The following is a 23,250-nucleotide window of genomic DNA, read 5'->3' on the forward strand; positions in this document are numbered from 1 at the left end:
TGTGTTATTGATGTGAAACTACTGTAAAATGTTTCTGGAATAAGTGTCAATAAAATTGTTCGAAAGAAAAATGAGCAGGCCTGTCCCAGGCGATGATGTGGACTTACAATATGAGTATACTTGTTAATGGCGGATGATGTGGTGCCTCCGCATGCCGGCATGGTTGGCCGACATGGTGGAGGCCCCACACACTACGGGGAAAAAGAAAACTAGAAAACACTTAAAAATTTGCCTAAAACCAACAAATTAAAAAGTGGACTAACAGGGCCAGATATAAATGGCTAAAAGACAATAAATAAATAAAAGCTCAGGGAGACTTTCCTATTTGGCAGCTGAGAGATGTTGAACCAGCGATTGCAGGGAAGAAGTCCTCTGAGCCAACGGATTGCTGTATGTAAGAAAGAAAAAAGACAACTACAGGAGTATCAATTCTATTCACACATACAGCACAATTCATTTTTGGAACTGGGAGATGGAATAGGGGCTTGCTCCGTCCACTCCACGCATCGACCTAGTATTGCAGTACTTCCGGGAACGGTGCACCCCTCCTCTCTATGTGAAATGTAAAGCACGTTCGTTTCTCTGCCTGCTCTCTCAGGTGCGGAACTCTGCCTTCCTGTGTGGCTGATGCTATTAGCCTGAGTATTGCCCAACCTTCTTTCTGCCCCTGGGCTATGCCAGGGCAAATGTAATAGTTTGGCAACGTGACGCTCCGTGTTGGATTTGCATATGGGGACAATGAGCAGGCCTGTCCCAGGCGATGATGGATGATGGATCGCTTCTCGGCCTTTTTTCTTTTTTGCATACAGGAACCTTTGGCTTAGAGGACTTCTTCCCTGCAATCGCTGGTTTCAACATCTCTCAGCTGCTAAATAGGAAAGTCTCCCTGAGCTTTTATTTATTTATTTATTGTCTTTTAGCCATTTTTATCTGGCCCTTTTAGTCCACTTTTTAATTTGTTGGTTTTAGGCAAATTTTTAAGTGTTTTTTAGTTTTCTTTTCCCCCGTAGTGTATGGTGCCTCCACCATGTCGGCCAACCATGCCGGCATGCGGAGGCACCGCAGTGTCCGTTTTACATTTAAAGAGAAAGATGGAAAACCCCTGGGTCCAATGTCAAGACTTGACTTTTCCAGGAGGTTTATACAAAAAATATTGAAGTTTCGACCTGATGACATCAACTGTATTGTGACACTCCCAATGACCAAAGGTTTTGATGTAAGCTTTCGCACGGCCATGACATTTTGAGAATTTTGCAACCGGTTTGAGACTGAGAAACCCCAGTTCTCCGCTTTCAATGTAGAGAAGCTGACTGACAATACACTTAAAACTGTCATTGTCAAGATGTTCAATGAAACACTGAATGCGGACGACATTTGTCATTGGCTGGGTAGATTTTGCACTGTGAAAGGCCAGGCTACCAAGGTGAGAGATGAAGATGGCATTTGGACTTGTGCCTGGAGGGTCCCCATCCAACAATGGCAGGACCCCCAGGGCTTCCAGGGCTTGAAACATCTGCCATCCATGATAGTCTTGGGTAACAACAGGGGCTACATCCACTACCAGGGACAGCCCAAGCTCTGCCGCAAGTGTGGTGAGCAAGGGCACCTGGCAGAAGCATGCCAGCAAGCAATGTGTGGTAAATGCAGAGAAATTGGTCATACCTTTGAGGAATGTACCAATGGCATAAAGTGCAGTCTTTGTGGAGAAACAAACCACCTCTTCAGAGATTGCCCAAAGTCTTTTGCCAACAAAGCCACAAAACAAAATGGCAGACAAGAGGAGCCATTTCAGTAGCTGTTTGAGGATGGGCTTGGGAATTCAAATGTCCTGCCAAAACCTGTGACTGGTGAACAGGAATCAGGTGAGGTGGGAGAAGGGGAGGGGCCTGCATTTGCCCCACCAATAGAGAACGGAGAAGAAGGGGCAATGCAGGCAGAAGGCGGAGCTTGTTCAGAAAAGGAAAAAGACCAGCCACAGGATGACAGCGAGGATGCCTCCCTCCCCAACGCCCAAGAAGCTAAGAGGCCCTTATCGGAATTGTCCTCTGAGTCTCCTGGAGTCTCAGAAAAGACGGCAAGAGCTGGATACTCCTCAGACAGTCCAACTGTGGAGGAGTCCAGAGTCTTCCCCTCCAATTCCCCAAATGAGGTCTCTTTCCTCAGTATAGCTCTAAGATCAACCCCTAAGGACGGGACGCACCCATAGAAGAAAGTCTCAAGGTGTCCCTCACTTGCGGAGGGAGATCGGAAGCACTCGGGATTTTCCGTGACGAGGAGTGGATGAGGGATGGCGTTTCAGTGAGGTGATCGCACCTAAGCTCTATGGCATGAACCAAAACTAAATCACGCTAAAAACGGTAAACTACCTGAGGATGAAAAGTTACCTGAACTGTGAGTAAATGAAAGAGAGACTAAAAGCTCTTTGTCCTTTTTGAAGTTTCCCACCTTTGACAAGTAACCGGCTGCCCCGCGAAATCAGACCAAACTTTTTCCTTTGTCTCTGACGGACTCACACACAGTAAAAGTCACTGAAGCAACTTCCAAGAAAAGAAAAGCAGTGGTTTACTCCTACTTCTGTCACTTAGCCTACTCTTCTTCCCGGTTACTGATCAGAAATGAACAAAGAGCCTGCCATCACCATGCATTCATATGCTCGCAAAGCTTTAGAAAACCAACTCGAAGTTTTGGATGGATTACTCAGCTCTGAAAACCCACCTACAATACCTGATAAAAACATTGAAGATCGACGGCCAGGAAAGAAATAAAAAAAATTGGCCAGTGAAGGACACGACAAAAAAGCTGTTTCAAATGCTGCTTTAATGGCAGTGATGGAGAGAATTGAAAAAATGCAGGAGGAATCCCTCAGAAGAATGCAGTCTCTCGAGACCACTGTTAAAGACAATACACAAACTATTAAAAGCGCTACTGACTCTCTGGAATTCCTGGGGAAACAGATGGAAGATGTGACTCTTCATGTGGATTCCCTGCAGAGTCAAGTCAAAACACTGGAGAAAGAAAACGCGGTGCTCCGCGACAAATGGATTAACCTGGAAGCTTACCAAAGAAGATGGAACCTCTGAGTGGCGGGGATCCCCGAACAGCCTGGAGAAGACCTCAAGAAAACCATCATCGACATCCTCGGCATGGTTTCCCCTGACATCGCCCAACACCTGCACTTCTCTGTGGATATCGTCCACAGGCTTGGGCCGCGCTCTGCGGACCATCTCTCCAGCCGCCGCATCATTGTGCAGTTCCTGTCTCGTACACACCAAGACAAGATCTGGAGAGATGCACTAACCTCTAAGCTGCTCAAGGAGAGAAAAATTAAAATCTTCGAGGATCTGTCCCAAGATACGAAAGATGCTAGGAACAAGCTGTGGCCGCTGGTGGAACAAGCGAGGAAAGAGGGGAAAAAAGCCGGCTTCAGAGGCTCCTATGCACTTATTGAGGGTAAAAGGATCACTGTGAATGACATGAACAATGTCACTTAGTCCGTAGACTGGGCGCAGTTTGCACAGAGGAAGCAGACTCTTTCTTTTTTTTCCTCCTTTATTTGCGATGAACCTTTGTTACATAATACAATGAGGGAAAGCTGAGTGCTGGGTTTGGACTTGTGGGCGGGTCGGTCTTCCCTTTCTTAGTTGCCCAAGAATGACACTTCCTGTTGTGCAAAGCTGCATTAAGAAGGTTTGAGTTTCAGTTTGGCAGCTCTAAGGCGGTCAAACACTTCTCTCAAGTGCTGGAGATGGACAGAGAAGCTGGGGCTGTATACAATAATGTCATCAAGGTAAACTAGACAAGTTTTCCATGAGAGACCTTGTAACACTAGCTGCATGAGATGTTGGAAAGTTGGAGGTGCGTTTACCAGACCCATGGGCATCACACGGAACTGGTAGAGTCCTCTGCTGGTGGTGAAAGCTGTCTTTACTTTATCCTGCTCCTCAAGCTGCACTTGCCAGTATCCTGAAGAAAGATCCATCGTGCTGAACACAGCTGAGCCTCTGAGTGCATCCAAGGTGTCGTCTGTTCTGGGCAAAGGGTGTGCATCCTTAACCGTAACAGCATTTAACCCCCTGTAATCTACACAAAAACGCCATGCACCATCTTTTTTTCTGACCATCACAACAGGTGCTGCCCAGGGGCTGTGACTGACTTCCACTAGTCCCCTTTTCAACATCTCGTCCACATGTGATTGAATCACTGTCTGCATTTTTGGGGAAGTGCGATATGCACGTTTCCTGACAGGGGGTGCATTGTTAGTGTGGATCTTGTGTTTAACAATGTCTGTATTACCAAAGTCTGTGCTGTGTTTGCTAAATACATCCTGATAAGATGCAAGCAAGTCATGTAGGTCAGACCTCTCTGAAGTTGTCAGATCTCCACACTTAACATCAAATGGCAGTTTAGTTGTCTGTGTTTTATCAGTTGGCAGACTGGATGTGCTGGTAGACACATTACAAACAGAGGCTGAATCGTGAATGATCTCCGTGTCAGATACTATGGTAAACTGTCCTAGTTGCATACCTGGAGGAAGCACCACAGGGCTGTGTGTAGGATTGATGATGCGTGCAACTGTACATCCATTTTCAGCAGTGGAAAGTGTGCGTGCAATTGCAATACCCCCCATATCCAGTTGACCAGGCTCAAGATAGCCACTGTAGCTGCCTGGGATGCTTGCATTGTCTACGGGTGATATCAGGGCAACTTTGCAGATCAACTCGCAGTGTGGGGGAACTGTGATGTTTTCAGTTATTTGGGCTGTGCAACATGTGGGTGCCAACTCACTTTTCCTAAGCAGGGACAAAACTTCATCACCAATGTAGCATAGTCCTTTCCCCATGTCTAAAATCACACCGTGGGGAGTGAGAAAGTCACAACCTAATATGAAGCCTTGGCTGACATTTCTAATGACTTGAACTTCATGTTGCAATGTCTGAGACCCAAGTTTAAAGGTAAGGTCTATCATGCCCAAGGTATCCAAACTTTCACCAGTCACTGCTTCTGACATGATAAACTTCTTCTTGATGGGTCTTTTAGCTAAAGAAGGAATTGACATTTTGGTCCCCTTACTAATAAATGAAATGGTAGCGCCTGAGTCAAGCATGATGTGCATGTCACTGCCCTCAACAATTCCATTTATGTAGGAGGTGAAGTCTGCACTTGCAGCGGTTCCTGTGTTATCAGTTTCAGTTGCTAAAGTTGTACCACCCCTAGCGGTCAGTGGAAAATTGCTGTTGTTTGTAGTTTGAGGGAGGCAGACACCTGGAGCTTGTGAAGAAGTAGCTGACGAGCGCCCCGCCTCATCAGCTAGCGTGCGTTTCCCTGGTGATATCTGCCGTGATCTTTGTAGTCGCTCTTAGTGGAGTACTGCTGTCCTTTATCCTCATACTGCTGGAATGAGACATGTTTGGGATGAGGACTTGGGCTTCGGCGGTGCGAGTCATAGTAAGGCCTGTTGGGAGAGGTGTGTCGTCCTCTCCTTTCCTCATAAGGGTTGCAGGCACGATCTGAGTAGGATTCATCCCTGTAAGGTTGTCTGTACCTGTCAGGTTCTCTGTGGGGATAGTCTCGACCATGATGGGTCCCACGAGGCAAAAGGCGCTCTGGTGAAGAATGGTGAGAATGTGAGTATCTGGTTGGGGAATGTCCATAGCCAGACCTCCATGCATTACTGGGTCCATCTGGGCTTCTCCCATAAGGTGAGGGAGATCTGGGAGGACGTACCTGCATGGGTCTGTCACGGTGGTACACCCTATTTGGCTCATTCAGTCTCAGTTTAAGTGCACCAAGATCATCACTTAGGTCTTTGACAGTAGCAGTGAGGGTCTGGACTGCTTTCCTGAGTTCAGGATCATTTTCATATACAGAATTTACTGATTGTATGGTACCAATGTCTCTAGCAACCTTAGCTGGGGATAGGGGCATTACCAACCTGGCTGCTTGGCGTGCTCGCTCAGCTTGGGAAGCCACATCAAAAGCCTCAGTGAAGGTTTTCACTCCTCTTTCATGACATTTCACTTGAAGCTCCTGATCCAGCCCAGCAATGAAACGGGACATTTTCATATATTCTGTAGCATTGTGTTCAAAATCTGGGAAGGCTTCTTTAACAAGTCTGCATACATCTGCTGCATAAACTTCCATTGCTTCATTAGGCAATCTATGCCGGGCATTAGGGAATGTTTGAAACGATGCAATTATATCCTTTTGGTCAAAAGCTGCTTGCAGGTGTTTCTTTGTTTCAGCATATGAGCTCTGAGTTTCGTGGGGCAGATTATCCCACACAATGAACAGCTCAGGTGGTAGTCTGGTTGGTTACTCAGCTGCTAACACTGTAGGCAGATCTACACCACTGTTCTTGTAACGTGCCTCTTGGGTTACTTCATAGCGGCGAGCCCATAGTTGAAAAGACTCACGGCCATTGTTGAGGAATGGTGGCGGCAAAGGAATGCCCCGCAGCGCTCCATGTGCGCTGCTGGACTGCGGCAAAGCTGGCGCTGGCTCTCCGTGTCCGCTCGTGCTGGCTGACTGCTGCTCTCCAGCGGGGAGTTCCTCATCTGACATGATGACTTTACTTCCTTTCCTTTCTAATTTTTCTTTAGCTCTCCGGCGGAGATAGAAGACCGACACTCGGTTTCTAAACTCTTTACAGCTAACAAAACAAAAAAAACGTGGATGGAAATGGCGAGCTAACTAACTGTACTGAAAGCTAATATAAGCTAGCGGCTAGCGCGGCTAACGTTAGCATCTGGCGTCGGAGACCTACAGAGTTCAGCAGAATCCCAAATGACGATTTTCCACAGCAGAAACTATCCCACCGCTGCCACCAGTGTAAGCGACGTGAGTAGATATGAAGGAAGAAATCAGTTCAACACAGTCCGGGTCTGTTTCATAACTTTTAGTCTGCCTCTTTTCAGCGCACAGTACATTCACAGTCCCTCTCCATACAACTCTCTCTTCTTCTCCCTCTCTTCTCCACATGACCACTACTGCCCGGCTGAACAGTGCCCCCCAGGTCAATAACATTATAACAGTATTTTAACCTTACTGTAACACCAGGAAAGAACATAAGGTTTCTATCACTGTATTATTAATATATATCCCATTTTCACTCTTACACTATAAATATTCAAATTAACTTCAAACCTAATGCCAGCACGCATCGAAATTCATATTGGAAACTCAACAACTCAGTCTTAAAACATAAAGTTGTTACAGAAAAAATTCACTTTCTAATAAAATGTTGTAAAATGGGAATTACTGAAATTTGAAATAGCAAAATACCTAAGACAGTATGGATCAGTGTTGGCTAAACTAAGAAAAGAGGAAGAAACAAAAGTAATTACCAAAATCGCCACTCTCACTCAATGTATGCCTGAAGATTTAACAGAGGATGACAGACAAGAACTATTTGAGCAGCAGCTCAAGCTAGATGAAATATACAGAGTTAAAGCAGAAGGTGCTTATGTGAGATCCAGAAAGCAATGGCTGGAAGAAGGGGAGCAAAACACAGCATATTTTTTTAGACTGGAAAAGTCACGCAGCAGAACGAATTGCATTCAAAAAATTTAATATAGATGGAGCTGTCACAGATGATCCACAAAAGATATCCAACCACTGTTTAATGTTTTATAGGAACCTGTATAAATCACAATATGATGAGAATGCAACAAAATATTTTCTTGGACATCTTTCTCATTTAAAATCTATAAGTCTTGAGCAAAGAGTCCTCTGTGACAAGCAAGTAACCTTAGAAGAAGTCAGATCGGCAATTCAGCATCTAAAGTTAAATAAATCCCCTGGAACTGATGGCTTGACATCTGAATTTTACATAACCTTTTCCGATAAGCTTGCCCCCTTCCTCCATGGTGTAATCACCGAAAGCATCCATAAGCAGACTCTTCCTCCCACTCTGAATCAAGGACTTTTAACACTTATCCCTAAACCCAATAAGGATCCACTCTGCATTGATAACTGGAGACCAATCTGTCTCCTAAATAATGATTATAAAATCTTAGCTGGAATCTTTGCCAAAAGACTTAAAGTAGTTCTGGACAACATTATTGATGAAACACAAACAGGTTTTATGAAGGACAGACATATATCTAATAACATAAGACTTGTTCTGGACCTCATTGATTATGCTGAATACTGCCCTGATGACAGCTTTATTTTATTTTTGGATTTTCACAAAGCGTTCGATACCATTGAACACAAATTTATGTTCCAGGCTTTACAGAAATTCGGTTTTGGTAAGTACTTTTGTTCTGCAATTGAAACTATATATATGAAAGCGAATTGCTCAATTAAACTGCATACAGGTACCTCTCCACGTTTTAATTTAAATCGTGGAATTAGACAGGGCTGCCCTGTGTCACCATATTTATTTTTGTTATGTGCCCAACTGCTCTCTGACTTTATCAAGCAGAGCCCCATCAAAGGGATATCTATAGCAGACAGGGAAATTGTCATCAGCCAACTGGCAGATGACACCTGCTTATTCCTAAAAAATGCCTCACAAATTTCAAGTGCTGTTAACCAAATTTCAGTTTTTTCCAGAGCATCCGGCCTTCACCTGAATCTCAGTAAGTGTGAACTTCTCCCACTCAAAAACTGCAATAGTACATCCATCTCCAACATACCTGTAAAGGAATCTGTCACATATTTGGGAATCATCATCAACAAAAACACAAGAAACAGATGCTCCATGAACTTTAACCACATCATAGAAAAAACACAAAAAAAATTCAACTCCTGGCTCCAGAGAGATCTGTCCCTTCAGGGCAGAATCCTGTTATCTAAAGCAGAGGGCTTATCCCGACTCACGTATACAGCAATATCTCTGGATGTCAACAAACAAACCACTGTGGCTATTGACAAAATTCTATATAACTTTGTGTGGAAAAATAAAATTCATTATATAAAAAAATCAACGTTAATGAACTCCTATGAAAACGGAGGTTTTAATTTTCTTCATTTTTCCACCCTGTACAATACATTTAGAATCAACTGGATCAGGCAATTTATTAATAACCCAACATCAATCTGGAACTTCATTCCCAACTATATATTTTCCAAAATCGGTGGCCTTAAATTTTTGCTGCTCTGCTCCTACAACATTGAAAAACTCCCCACAAAACTAGCCAACTTTCATAAACAGATACTTCTTTCCTGGTCTTTGGTTTATAAACATAACTTCACCCCACATAGATATTACATTTGGAATAACAGGGACATACTATACAAACACAAATCACTTTTTATAGAGAACTGGTTCAATCATAACATAAATTTAGTCAGTCAGCTTTTTAGTCCGAACGGCACACTGTTATCCTACACAGAATTTTTAAATAAATATACATTTCCTATTCCTCCAAAAGAATATGCAATAGTATTTGATGCAATAACCTCGGGTGTAAGTATGTTGTTCAAAAGTGTCATAGTATCTGAAATTGAGCTGTTACCTCTGGAGCCTGTGCTCACAGAAGTCGGTCGAATCTGCTTTTCAGTGAAAAAGAACAATAACCGTAATATACGTGCACTATACCAAAAAGAAATCATCAGTAACCCAAATACGGTGTGACAACCCGAAATTGCCACGATGTTAAGTGGCTGGGAAGATGACGCTTAATAGAAAACGGAAACGGAGATCTTAAAAAGAGCCGGCGGGGCGCACTTCCGAGAGGCAGCAGTCGGAGAGAGAGAGAGCGAGCGAGAGAGAGAGTGTGTACCACGGAAACGGAGCAAGGCTCAGCGCGTTAAAAGACACGAAGTTTAGCCCGTGTTTCTTTTTCTTTGCCGACGGACCGCGACCACGTATCCTCGTACCATCATCTCATCAACCCGCATCCAACCTTTCATCTCCACACAGCCCGGAACCGGTAATCCACGTCACTCCTTCACATCACCCGACCACAATACTGACGGACAGTGACTACTGACTGACGTTTTTTTTTCTTCACCCCATATATTTTTGATTTGTTTTGGTGAATGAAAAGAACTTTTGTTTTGTTTGTTGAATGAGAAAAGAACTTTTGTTTTGTTTGTGAATGAACAGAATTTTATTTTGAAAAGAAGAAACGGAACTGAACTTTATTTTGAAAAAAGAAACGGACATTGAATGCACTGAATATTATATTTTTTCCCTTTTCCTGAAGAACTGAAATTAAATGAATGAATTTTCTTTGAAAAAGCAGAACCTATTTTGTCTATTAATTTGTGGTTGGTAATTTTGTTGCATGTGTTTTTTTTTCCTTTGTTGTGAAAGCCAGTAAATATTTGTGAGGTTTTAAAGCAAATAGGGTGTAGCTATTTTAGGCTGCATCCTAGTATGGTGTTTTGGGGGACTTACAACTGACTCTTAACTGCCAGGAGAGAAACCTGGCTGGCGCCCAAACTATTAAAAAAAACCCAAACCGTCATATAAAAAATGGCGCCCAATGTGGGGCCCTGAACGAAATAAAACCTCATTGAAGGAAAAATATAAAACTGGAAATAATTTAATAAAACGAACCCACGCATGTGTTAAAGGAAAAACTTTTCCATCAAGTTTGAAACAAAGGAAAACAAAATGGCCACCAACTTGGAGTCTTTATTGTGGGAAATGGAGGATCCACAACCAGAACCAATCCGTACACAGGAACCGCCTGCCACAACTTACTCTCTGCTGGACATGGATCTTTGTGCACTTTCTGAGGTTGTCAGTCCACTATCACCACCTACAGTTTTGACAGATAACAGTCAAAAGGGAGGTCAGCCTGCAGCTTCTTCCACAAAGGAAATTTCTGACGCTGGGATTCAGCAGCAGCTTCACAAAATGGCTGAGGAACAGCAACATCACCAACGGCAACTAAAGGAAAGAATCACAAAAGAAATCACCGCTCACACTGAACATGTAACCGAAGCATTTACAAATCTACTACAGAACCAACAAAAAGAAATTGTTAAACATGTGGACAAACAACTCGAATATCTGGGAACACAGTTTAATGCATCACTTGGCTGGAGGTTACAGCATCATCATACTGACCTAATCAAAGATCTTTGCTCTGTGCTCACACCCATGTCAAATGTCATAACTCACCTGGAGGAGGAGCTCTCTCATTGCAAAAACTCAATGCAAACACTGACTGAGGAAATAACAGCCACTAAATTCACTGCTGCTTGTGGGCACACAGGTGTTCAAACCCACTCTGAGGTTCATCTGGCAGAAAAATCCCTCCACAGGCCCCGGTTACAATCCACCATACAACCTGGTATACCAGAAAAAAATTTCTGTTCACCCGGAGGATCCACAATTCACGGGGAAGTAAAAAGCAGACTCATGGGAAAAAGCCCTATAAAGTTACCATTTCCAACCTTCGGCAAAATAGATGACACTTCTGATCCACTTCAATACCTGGAAAGGTGTGATGATTTTCTGGCTCTCAACCCACTCTCGGATGATGAACTTATTGCCACCTTGCGTAATGTGCTTCATGGGACAGCAAGAGACTGGTGGGACGTGGGACGCCATAAAATACACACATGGAAAGAATTTAATGAGCAGTTCCGTGCTGCCTTCCTGTCAGAGGATTATGAAGATGAGTTGGCGGAAAGAGTGCGCACCAGAGTTCAGAAGGAAGGTTAAAGTGTCAGAGATTTTGCATATATGTATCAGTCCTTATGTAAACGCTGGAAGCCAAAAATTACAGAAGAGGAAATTATCAAGATGATTTTGAAAAATATTAACCCCCAACTGGCCAGTCAGCTGAGAAGTAGTGGAGTTTCTTCTGTTGATGCACTTGTGCGTCTGGGCCAGCAACTGGAGAAGGACCGGGAGAATCAGCTGCAATATGAACACAGGAAAAATGCATTGAGGAGAACAAGCAAACCCACTTCTGAAAATACTCCCTTACCACCCAATAAAGATAATAACCTTGTTCGTTCAAGTACTTCCAGTCATAACCAGCCACAACCGGTGTACTGTTGGCGCTGCAAAGGAAGCCATGCACCTGCTTCTTGCCCACAGTGGACACCTCATCGAGCTCAATCTTCAAGACCTCTATACCAACAGGGTGGGAAAACGAGCCCCAGTAAGGAAGGACCTGCCACCCTGGGGTCACTCACATCGTCCAGTCACTCCAGTTCTCTGAGGGGAATGTCTCCTTCATCACCAGCAGGAAAACCTCCCCCTCCTTGCCAATTAATTGTACCACTGAGCATAGGATATTTGAAGGGAACTGCTGTCATGGACACTGGATCATCTTACACTTTGCTAAATGAAAGAGTCTGGTCAACAATAAAGCGGCAGCATCATGTGTTGAAACCATGGAGTAGAGGACCTCTGTATCTGGCAGATGGAGAGGGAAGACAGCCATTAGGATGGAGTGAGCTGAAGCTTTTCGTACAGACTCAGATGGTGACATTACCTTGTGTCATTTTGCCAGCACGCAGCCTTGCATATCCTGCAGTTGTGGGACTTGATTTCATGTCGTTAACCGGCCTGCAATTTGATGTCTCTCAGAACAGCTACTGGTTCAAAAACAATCTGGAGCACAGGTATCAGTTCCTGAATCCATCAGAAGCTGGATGCCCACCTCAGCTTGCTTTTTTTTCTGCTGTTGCTCCTGCCAGTCTGGTTTCTTCGCTTCCGTGCCAGGATCTGCTGCAAGCTGCCACTGACAATGCTCATCTGGATGATTTTGGAAAGAGTCAGTTGTTAAATCAACTACATAAAAATTCAAGTGTTTGCACTGAAACTTTAGGATGCACAAGTGTTCTCACTCACAAAATCTTCCTTACCCATGAAGTACCAATCAAGCAGAAACCCTATCGTGTTTCACCAACAAAGTTTCAGGTGATCAAAGAACATGTGGAGGACATGCTTGAGAAGGACATCATAGAGCCATCAACATCTCCTTATGCTGCTCCTGTGGTCCTGGTACCTAAAAAACAAGACCCAAAACCAAGATTTTGTGTAGATTACCGAAAGCTGAATGCTGCAACGCATACTGATGCCTACCCCCTACCAAACATCCAGGAAATACTGGAATCATTAGCCGGAGCGGTCACGTTCACAACCTTGGACCTCAACAGTGGCTACTGGCAAGTCAGGATGGATCCAGAGAGTCGGGAGAAGACTGCCTTCATCAGTCCTTTTGGCCTCTACCAGTTTAAAGTAATGCCCTTTGGTCTCAAAAACGCCCCAGCCACCTTCCAACGGCTAATGGAGTTAGTTCTTGGAGACCTACGAGGAAACACATGCTTTGTGTATTTGGACGATATTATCATTTATTCTCCTACAGTGGAACAACATGGAAATGACATACAAAAAGTGCTTGACAGACTACGAGCTGCTAACCTGACAGTAAATATGAAGAAGAGCCAGTTTTTTCGAACCTCCCTGAAGTTTCTGGGCCACATTGTATCCTCTGCTGGGATAGCAGTGGATAGTGAGAAGACCAAGGCAGTACAAGATTTCCCTGTCCCACAAACCATCAAAGAACTGCAAAGGTTTTTGGGGATGACAGGATGGTACCACCGTTTTGTGCCCCGGTTTTCCCAGGTCTCTGAACCACTGAATGCCCTTAAACGAAAAGGAGCAAAGTTCATCTGGACCTCTTCATGTCAGGAAGCATTTGAGACCTTAAAGCAGTGTCTGATCTCACCTCCAATCCTCGGACATCCGGATTTCAATCTGCCTTTCACTGTGTACACAGATGCCAGCGATGTTGGTCTTGGAGCTGTCTTGGCTCAACAGACTGGTCTGGGTACCGAACAGGTTCTTGCCTTTGCCAGCCGCACCTTGAACCAAGCAGAGCGAAATTATTCAACCACAGAGCAGGAATGTCTTGCTGTTGTCTGGGCCCTGGAAAAATGGAGATATTATTTGGAAGGAAGACATTTCTCAGTAGTTACTGACCATTCATCTCTTGTCTGGGTTTTCAAAACCCAAAAGCCAAGCACTCGGCTCATCCGATGGGCACTTCGCCTTCAGGAGTTCTCCTTTACAGTGGAATATCGCAAAGGGAAATATAACACCGTGCCTGATGCTTTATCGAGAGCTCCTGTGGATGATCAACACCCCCATGCCACGTGTGCTGCAGTGCTACGCTCAAAAAGAAATACCTCTAAACACCTTCAGATTACCGACGAAGACATTTGGAAAGCCCAGCAGGAGGACTCTGATGTCCGGTACCTGTACAATAAAATCATGGAAACAGGAGAATTAACTGAAGATTTGGCTGTGAAGTTCACAGTTCTAGAAGATAAGGTCTACAGAGTGGTGAAATTACCTCATAAAACCCTGTATCAAATATACATCCCCACTTCACTCCGTCCTCAGTTACTCGCTCACTATCACGACGACCCTCTCTCTGGCCATTTTGGAAGATACAAGACCTACAAGAGGCTACAAGCTTTGGTATATTGGCCTAAAATGAGCCTGGAGGTAAAAAATTATGTACAATGTTGCCAAGTTTGTCAGCTCTACAAACCTGAGACCCGGAAGCCACCTGGAAAACTCCAACAGACAGTGGTACAAAAACCGTGGGAGATGTTGGGAGTCGACCTCATGGGACCCTTCCCCCGAAGCTCAAATGGCAACGTATATCTCCTGGTCTTCGTTGACTATTACACAAGATGGGTTGATATGTTTCCCCTTCGTAAAGCCACCTCTGAGACAATATCCCAGATCCTAACAAAGGAAATTTTGACCCGCTGGGGTGTGCCAACTTACATACTCTCGGACAGAGGATCTCAGTTCGTTTCAGCCGTCTTTGAGGAAACATGCAGCCGCTGGAACCTCAGGCAGAAGAGGACTTCATCCTACCATCCACAAACAAACCTAACAGAAAGAGTGAACCGGAATGTGAAAGCCATGATCGCTTCATATGTACAAGAGAAACACAAGAGCTGGGACAAGTACTTACCTGAGTTCCGCTTTGCTCTAAATTCAGCTGTGCACGAGTCCATTGGAGTTACACCAGCAGAGCTCAACCTTGGTCGACCTTTGAAGGGCCCCCTGGATGCTGAGCTCATGCCCCAGCTGTGTAACCCTGACACAAACGCATATGTCACTACAAAACAGATTGAGGAATTCAAAAAACTGGTGGAAATTAATCTGGAAAAAGCAAAAACAAGACAAAAGCACTATTATGACAAAGGGAGGAGAGATGCAAATTTCGCAGAAAAAGACCGTGTATGGATCAAAACTCACCCTCTTTCAAAAGCTGACAAATCGTATGCTGCCAAACTTGCACCACGCTGGAAAGGTCCGTATCGTGTGACCAGAAGAATGGGCCCTCTGAATTTTGAGGTGGTTCTGGAGGACACGGGAGAGGACTTGCGCGTCGTTAATGTGGCACAGCTGAAACCCTGCTACCCCAGCGCTAAAGAGCTGGACAGGAAGCAGCGTCAAAAAGTGCTTGATATTTTGCATGAAGACAGTGATGAGGAAGATTTTCTTGGCTTTCCTACCTCTGCTCCAGATGAAACCCAGGAAAATTGTTGACAGCCTCCATTAATTAGACACAAATTCCGTCTTTTTCCAAGGGGGGGGGGGGTGTGACAACCCGAAATTGCCACGATGTTAAGTGGCTGGGAAGATGACGCTTAATAGAAAACGGAAACGGAGATCTTAAAAAGAGCCGGCGGGGCGCACTTCCGAGAGGCAGCAGTCGGAGAGAGAGAGAGCGAGCGAGAGAGAGAGTGTGTACCACGGAAACGGAGCAAGGCTCAGCGCGTTAAAAGACACGAAGTTTAGCCCGTGTTTCTCTTTCTTTGCCGACGGACCGCGACCACGTATCCTCGTACCATCATCTCATCAACCCGCATCCAACCTTTCATCTCCACACAGCCCGGAACCGGTAATCCACGTCACTCCTTCACATCACCCGACCACAATACTGACGGACAGTGACTACTGACTGACGTTTTTTTTTTCTCTCTCTTTTTTTTTCTGACTTTATTTGAAGGACTGTTTTTTTCTTCACCCCATATATTTTTGATTTGTTTTGGTGAATGAAAAGAACTTTTGTTTTGTTTGTTGAATGAGAAAATAACTTTTGTTTTGTTTGTGAATGAACAGAATTTTATTTTGAAAAGAAGAAACGGAACTGAACTTTATTTTGAAAAAAGAAACGGACATTGAATGCACTGAATATTATATTTTTTCCCTTTTCCTGAAGAACTGAAATTAAATGAATGAATTTTCTTTGAAAAAGCAGAACCTATTTTGTCTATTAATTTGTGGTTGGTAATTTTGTTGCATGTGTTTTTTTTTCCTTTGTTGTGAAAGCCAGTAAATATTTGTGAGGTTTTAAAGCAAATAGGGTGTAGCTATTTTAGGCTGCATCCTAGTATGGTGTTTTGGGGGACTTACAACTGACTCTTAACTGCCAGGAGAGAAACCTGGCTGGCGCCCAAACTATAAAAAAAAACCCAAACCGTCATATTGGAACAATACATTCACGAATCTGGTCTGGAAAAACATATGGTCTCTACCTGCCAAATACTTCATCACAAATAAAATCAAAGAAATTTCCCTCAAACTCATCCACCGAATTTATCCCTCCAATCTATTTATGCAAAGATATAAAAAAGACATCAGCGAATTCTGCTCCTTCTGCAAACAGGCTCCAGAAGATCTTCACCACCTCTTCTGGTCATGTCCCCACCTGCAGACATTTTGGAAAAATGTTACCACATTAATCCGTCAACATATTGACAAAAACTTTCTTTTGGAATATCAAAATGTATTGTTTGGTTTCTTTTCAGTCCCATTCCCCCAAGTAGACCAATATTATATAATTAATTTAATATTATTTTTAGCCAAAGCTCATATCCATAACCGGAAATTCACTAATCAAATACCATGTACTTACCGCTTTGAAAGGGAAATCAAACAATACATTAAGACAATTACTCAATCCGAAAACAAGAAAGCCATAAAGACTCTAGAATTATTTTGCCTGTTTCTGTGTTTTTGAAGTGACTTTGTGTTGTGCTGGCCTACTAGAAACGTACCTTGTCTTCCTGCACTCTATGATTTCACACAAATATTAATTGTAATTGTGTTACTCCCCCATGTAACCCCCCCTCACTCTTTACTTTGCTGGATATATGTTACTGCAAAACATATTAAAAAAAAAAAAAAAAAAATCAACCCCTAAGGACTCCAGCAACAAACGAGAGGAGCTTTCAACCCCCGGAGTCCGACAGGGTAGCGGAGCGCAACCCCTTCACCTTTCCCCCATAAGGCTGAAGGACGAGCTCCATACACAAGCATCAGATCTTAAAAAGATCTTTTAACATTGAATATCCCCTCTGCTTCCTATTAAAATGTCATACTTTTTTATTTTTTACCATACTCATGACACTCACCTTCTCTACCATCAATGTGAGAAGTGTGAAGTCGAGAGTTAGAGCTCAGAGTGTTTTATCCTTTCTTGACACTGTTAAGTCAGATGTGTTTTTATTACAGGAGTGCGGCCTCCCCTTTTTAAAGTCATACACACAATGGAAGAATTTATGGCCAAATACATCCCTATGGTCCGGATCAAATGAAAACAAAAATGATGGAGTAGCCATTTTAATTAAAAATCCTCTTGTCTTGGTGAAGGGAAGCACAGTGGTGAGAGATGGCCGGGCATTTTTACCACAATTTACTTTTATGGGAAAGGATTTTAACATCCTAAATATTTATGGTTTTATTGACAAAAATGACAGGTATGACTTTTTAGAAGACTTGCAGTTCCACATGCTAGGCAGGGCACCATTAGTCGTGAGTGTATGAGTGTATCCTTGCGAAGACACATTGCGCTCCTGTACAACAGCAGACATTGTCAAACCTTTCAACAAATGAACTCCTATTTTAAAGGCTTTTAACATGGACACTTAAACAAGCTGACACATGTAATATATTGTATATTTTATGTAACTTATTACAACTTATTTTCTGTATGACCTTTTAATTCGTTTTAACATTTTAATATGGTTTTACAGATTTTGCAGAATTATTGTATTTAAGTCTATTTATTGTATTTAAAAAAAATGAATTTACGTGTGGTATTGATGTGAAACTACTATAAAATGTTTTTGTAATAAGTGTCAATAAAATTTTTCGAAAGAAAAATCTGTTCTTATCAGTTTAATATCTGATACGTCCCCTACCCGGGGACCATATATTAAATTGATTTTTGGAACTGGGAGATGGAATAGGGGCTTGCTCCGTCCACTCCACGCATCGACCTGGTATTGCAGTACTTCCGGGAACGGTGCACCCCTCCTCTCTATGTGAAATGTAAAGCACGTTCGTTCCTCTGCCTGCTCTCTCAGCTTGCGGAACTCTGCCTTCCTGTGTGGCTGATGCTGTTAGCCTGAGTATTGCCCAACCTTCTTTCTGCCCCTGGGCTATGCCAGGGCAAATGTAATAGTTTGCCAACGTGACGCTCCGTGTTGGATTTGGATACGGGGACAATGAGCAGGCCTGTCCCAGCCGATGATGTGGACTCACAATATGTGTACACTTGTTAATGCTCCAATTTCATAGTGACATTCAGTGGGCGTGAACCTTTCTGCAGTGTCCATGACTCTCATTTTAAGAGCAGGAGGCAGCAAAAGGGAGACACGTGAAATGCATGCCTGTGCCCATAACATGAATCAAACAGGTCACTGTTTCCCAGTCTGCTTTCCACTGACCCGACATGTCAGGAGGAAGACAAACACATGCCTTCAGCACCATCAGTCAGCGTGGCGTGTCTGCTACAGGGCAGCCGATCTCTGAGCTGTGCAACTCATACTTACCTGGCAGGGGAGACACCATGATCACGAAGGTGGTTCACCCAGGGCGAGGCTCAGCCATTGCACTCCGGCCGAGCTGACCTCTGCGAATTCCCCAAATGTGGGAATCTCGACTGCATAATTTCTGGTAGTGGGGGACTGCGTTCGCGCTCTCCCCTGACATATACTGTGAAAATTAAAACAAGAGGCAACCCTCAAGTCATTCACGGGGGCTGTAAGCATTTTAGGCTGCTTGAAACGAAGCAGAGCTTACACGGTGATGCCGAGCATCAGTAAGCAGTGGTAGTACAGTACAATGGGCATATGTACGTTCAAGTGCCTGGAAATTGAAGCCCACTTCCGGATTGCTACCTTTGCGTTGAGCAACATATGCGCTAATACAAGCGCAGGAAAGCACACAGGCCTGTTGGTAAATCTTTGTCATCTTTGGTAAAACATGCGGTATTGGCTTTGCTGCTGAAATGTGCATCAGCTGCACTTTGGTGGCATGTCCACCAGGGGCTGTCAGTGCTTGATTTGCTTTCAAAAACACTGACACTGCGTCACGAACTCTAGCAACAAGCAGAGTCCCTTTTCACCCAGAGAGAGCCACAATTTGCACATTTGCTTCTCTAAGAGAACATACTTTGGAGCGATTCTGAGAGGTTTTCCTCCACTGTCGTTGGTGGTACTCTTACTCGCGCTTCCCGAAACTGCTACTTGGGTTTTGAGAACCGGCATTGAGAGTGAGTGTGCAGCCAATCCGCCCTTCACCTCCGACCCTTTGACGGCATCGCTTCTCGGCCTTTTGGCTAAGATCAAGTGTAGTATCTGTTCTTATCAGTTTAATATCTGATACGTCCCCTACCCGGGGACCATATATTAAATTGATTTTTGGAACTGGGAGATGGAATAGGGGCTTGCTCCGTCCACTCCACGCATCGACCTGGTATTGCAGTACTTCCGGGAACGGTGCACCCCTCCTCTCTATGTGAAATGTAAAGCACGTTCGTTCCTCTGCCTGCTCTCTCAGCTTGCGGAACTCTGCCTTCCTGTGTGGCTGATGCTGTTAGCCTGAGTATTGCCCAACCTTCTTTCTGCCCCTGGGCTATGCCAGGGCAAATGTAATAGTTTGCCAACGTGACGCTCCGTGTTGGATTTGGATACGGGGACAATGAGCAGGCCTGTCCCAGCCGATGATGTGGACTCACAATATGTGTACACTTGTTAATGCTCCAATTTCATAGTGACATTCAGTGGGCGTGAACCTTTCTGCAGTGTCCATGACTCTCATTTTAAGAGCAGGAGGCAGCAAAAGGGAGACACGTGAAATGCATGCCTGTGCCCATAACATGAATCAAACAGGTCACTGTTTCCCAGTCTGCTTTCCACTGACCCGACATGTCAGGAGGAAGACAAACACATGCCTTCAGCACCATCAGTCAGCGTGGCGTGTCTGCTACAGGGCAGCCGATCTCTGAGCTGTGCAACTCATACTTACCTGGCAGGGGAGACACCATGATCACGAAGGTGGTTCACCCAGGGCGAGGCTCAGCCATTGCACTCCGGCCGAGCTGACCTCTGCGAATTCCCCAAATGTGGGAATCTCGACTGCATAATTTCTGGTAGTGGGGGACTGCGTTCGCGCTCTCCCCTGACATATACTGTGAAAATTAAAACAAGAGGCAACCCTCAAGTCATACACGGGGGCTGTAAGCATTTTAGGCTGCTTGAAACGAAGCAGAGCTTACACGGTGATGCCGAGCATCAGTAAGCAGTGGTAGTACAGTACAATGGGCATATGTACGTTCAAGTGCCTGGAAATTGAAGCCCACTTCCGGATTGCTACCTTTGCGTTGAGCAACATATGCGCTAGTACAAGCGCAGGAAAGCACACAGGCCTGTTGGTAAATCTTTGTCATCTTTGGTAAAACATGCGGTATTGGCTTTGCTGCTGAAATGTGCATCAGCTGCACTTTGGTGGCATGTCCACCAGGGGCTGTCAGTGCTTGATTTGCTTTCAAAAACACTGACACTGCGTCACGAACTCTAGCAACAAGCAGAGTCCCTTTTCACCCAGAGAGAGCCACAATTTGCACATTTGCTTCTCTAAGAGAACATACTTTGGAGCGATTCTGAGAGGTTTTCCTCCACTGTCGTTGGTGGTACTCTTACTCGCGCTTCCCGAAACTGCTACTTGGGTTTTGAGAACCGGCATTGAGAGTGAGTGTGCAGCCAATCCGCCCTTCACCTCCGACCCTTTGACGGCATCGCTTCTCGGCCTTTTGGCTAAGATCAAGTGTAGTATCTGTTCTTATCAGTTTAATATCTGATATGTCCCCTACCCGGGGACCATATATTAAATTGATTTTTGGAACTGGGAGATGGAATAGGGGCTTGCTCCGTCCACTCCACGCATCGACCTGGTATTGCAGTACTTCCGGGAACGGTGCACCCCTCCTCTCTATGTGAAATGTAAAGCACGTTCGTTCCTCTGCCTGCTCTCTCAGCTTGCGGAACTCTGCCTTCCTGTGTGGCTGATGCTGTTAGCCTGAGTATTGCCCAACCTTCTTTCTGCCCCTGGGCTATGCCAGGGCAAATGTAATAGTTTGCCAACGTGACGCTCCGTGTTGGATTTGGATACGGGGACAATGAGCAGGCCTGTCCCAGCCGATGATGTGGACTCACAATATGTGTACACTTGTTAATGCTCCAATTTCATAGTGACATTCAGTGGGCGTGAACCTTTCTGCAGTGTCCATGACTCTCATTTTAAGAGCAGGAGGCAGCAAAAGGGAGACACGTGAAATGCATGCCTGTGCCCATAACATGAATCAAACAGGTCACTGTTTCCCAGTCTGCTTTCCACTGACCCGACATGTCAGGAGGAAGACAAACACATGCCTTCAGCACCATCAGTCAGCGTGGCGTGTCTGCTACAGGGCAGCCGATCTCTGAGCTGTGCAACTCATACTTACCTGGCAGGGGAGACACCATGATCACGACGGTGGTTCACCCAGGGCGAGGCTCAGCCATTGCACTCCGGCCGAGCTGACCTCTGCGAATTCCCCAAATGTGGGAATCTCGACTGCATAATTTCTGGTAGTGGGGGACTGCGTTCGCGCTCTCCCCTGACATATACTGTGAAAATTAAAACAAGAGGCAACCCTCAAGTCATTCACGGGGGCTGTAAGCATTTTAGGCTGCTTGAAACGAAGCAGAGCTTACACGGTGATGCCGAGCATCAGTAAGCAGTGGTAGTACAGTACAATGGGCATATGTACGTTCAAGTGCCTGGAAATTGAAGCCCACTTCCGGATTGCTACCTTTGCGTTGAGCAACATATGCGCTAATACAAGCGCAGGAAAGCACACAGGCCTGTTGGTAAATCTTTGTCATCTTTGGTAAAACATGCGGTATTGGCTTTGCTGCTGAAATGTGCATCAGCTGCACTTTGGTGGCATGTCCACCAGGGGCTGTCAGTGCTTGATTTGCTTTCAAAAACACTGACACTGCGTCACGAACTCTAGCAACAAGCAGAGTCCCTTTTCACCCAGAGAGAGCCACAATTTGCACATTTGCTTCTCTAAGAGAACATACTTTGGAGCGATTCTGAGAGGTTTTCCTCCTCTGTCGTTGGTGGTACTCTTACTCGCGCTTCCCGAAACTGCTACTTGGGTTTTGAGAACCGGCATTGAGAGTGAGTGTGCAGCCAATCCGCCCTTCACCTCCGACCCTTTGACGGCATCGCTTCTCGGCGTTTTGGCTAAGATCAAGTGTAGTATCTGTTCTTATCAGAACAGGAATCAGGTTAGGTGGGAGAAGGGGAGGGGCCTGCATGTGCCCCACCGATAGAGAACGGAGAAGAAGGGGCAATGCAGGCAGAAGGCGGAGCTTGTTCAGAAAAGGAAAAGGAACAGCCACAGGATGACAGCGAGGATGCCTCCCTCCCCAACGCCCAAGAAGCTAAGAGGCCCTTATCGGAATTGTCTTCTGAGTCTCCTGGAGTCTCAGAAAAGAGGGCAAGAGCTGGATACTCCTCAGACAGTCCAACTGTGGAGGAGTCCAGAGTCTTTCCCTCCAATTCCCCAAATGAGGTCTCTTTCCTCAGTATAGCTCTAAGATCAACCCCTAAGGACTCCAGCAGCAAACGAGAGGAGCTTTCAACCCCCGGAGTCCGACAGGGTAGCGGAGCGCAACCCCTTCACCTTTCCCCCATAAGGCTGAAGGAAGAGCTCCATACACAAGCATCAGATCTTAAAAAGACTTTTTAACATTGACTATCCCCTCTGCTTCCTATTAAAATGTCATACGTGTTATTTTTAACCATACTCATGACACTCACCTTCTCTACCATCAATGTGAGAAGTGTGAAGTCGAGAGTTAGAGCCCAGAGTGTTTTATCTTTTCTAGACACTGTTAAGTCAGATGTGTTTTTATTACAGGAGTGTGGCCTCCCCTTTTTAAAGTCATACACACAATGGAAGAATT

The 23,250-nt window shown here is 44.7% G+C and overlaps 6 non-coding genes and 2 pseudogenes across 6 annotated transcripts; all 8 read left to right on the top strand.

Moving 5' to 3' along the window:
- The first annotated feature begins 384 nt into the window (after nt 1-384).
- Nucleotides 385-548, top strand: LOC131961022 (U2 spliceosomal RNA; annotated as a pseudogene).
- Nucleotides 549-18,080: 17,532 nt separating this feature from the next.
- LOC131960942 (U2 spliceosomal RNA) lies at nt 18,081-18,265 on the top strand. Its single transcript, XR_009389800.1, has one exon. It is a non-coding gene; the product is annotated as a U2 spliceosomal RNA (small nuclear RNA).
- Nucleotides 18,266-18,775: 510 nt separating this feature from the next.
- Nucleotides 18,776-18,939, top strand: LOC131960443 (U1 spliceosomal RNA). Its single transcript, XR_009389675.1, has one exon. It is a non-coding gene; the product is annotated as a U1 spliceosomal RNA (small nuclear RNA).
- Nucleotides 18,940-19,551: 612 nt separating this feature from the next.
- On the top strand, nt 19,552-19,742 carry LOC131959880 (U2 spliceosomal RNA). The gene has a single exon (XR_009389549.1). It is a non-coding gene; the product is annotated as a U2 spliceosomal RNA (small nuclear RNA).
- Nucleotides 19,743-20,252: 510 nt separating this feature from the next.
- LOC131961142 (U1 spliceosomal RNA) lies at nt 20,253-20,416 on the top strand. The gene has a single exon (XR_009389839.1). It is a non-coding gene; the product is annotated as a U1 spliceosomal RNA (small nuclear RNA).
- A 612-nt stretch (nt 20,417-21,028) lies between these two features.
- LOC131959855 (U2 spliceosomal RNA) lies at nt 21,029-21,219 on the top strand. The gene has a single exon (XR_009389545.1). It is a non-coding gene; the product is annotated as a U2 spliceosomal RNA (small nuclear RNA).
- A 510-nt stretch (nt 21,220-21,729) lies between these two features.
- LOC131959740 (U1 spliceosomal RNA) lies at nt 21,730-21,893 on the top strand. Its single transcript, XR_009389521.1, has one exon. It is a non-coding gene; the product is annotated as a U1 spliceosomal RNA (small nuclear RNA).
- A 612-nt stretch (nt 21,894-22,505) lies between these two features.
- On the top strand, nt 22,506-22,613 carry LOC131961047 (U2 spliceosomal RNA; annotated as a pseudogene).
- The last annotated feature ends 637 nt before the right edge of the window (nt 22,614-23,250 follow it).

The sequence above is a fragment of the Centropristis striata genome, chromosome 2, assembly GCF_030273125.1.
Source record: "Centropristis striata isolate RG_2023a ecotype Rhode Island chromosome 2, C.striata_1.0, whole genome shotgun sequence".
In the NCBI taxonomy this organism is placed as follows: domain Eukaryota; kingdom Metazoa; phylum Chordata; class Actinopteri; order Perciformes; family Serranidae; genus Centropristis; species Centropristis striata.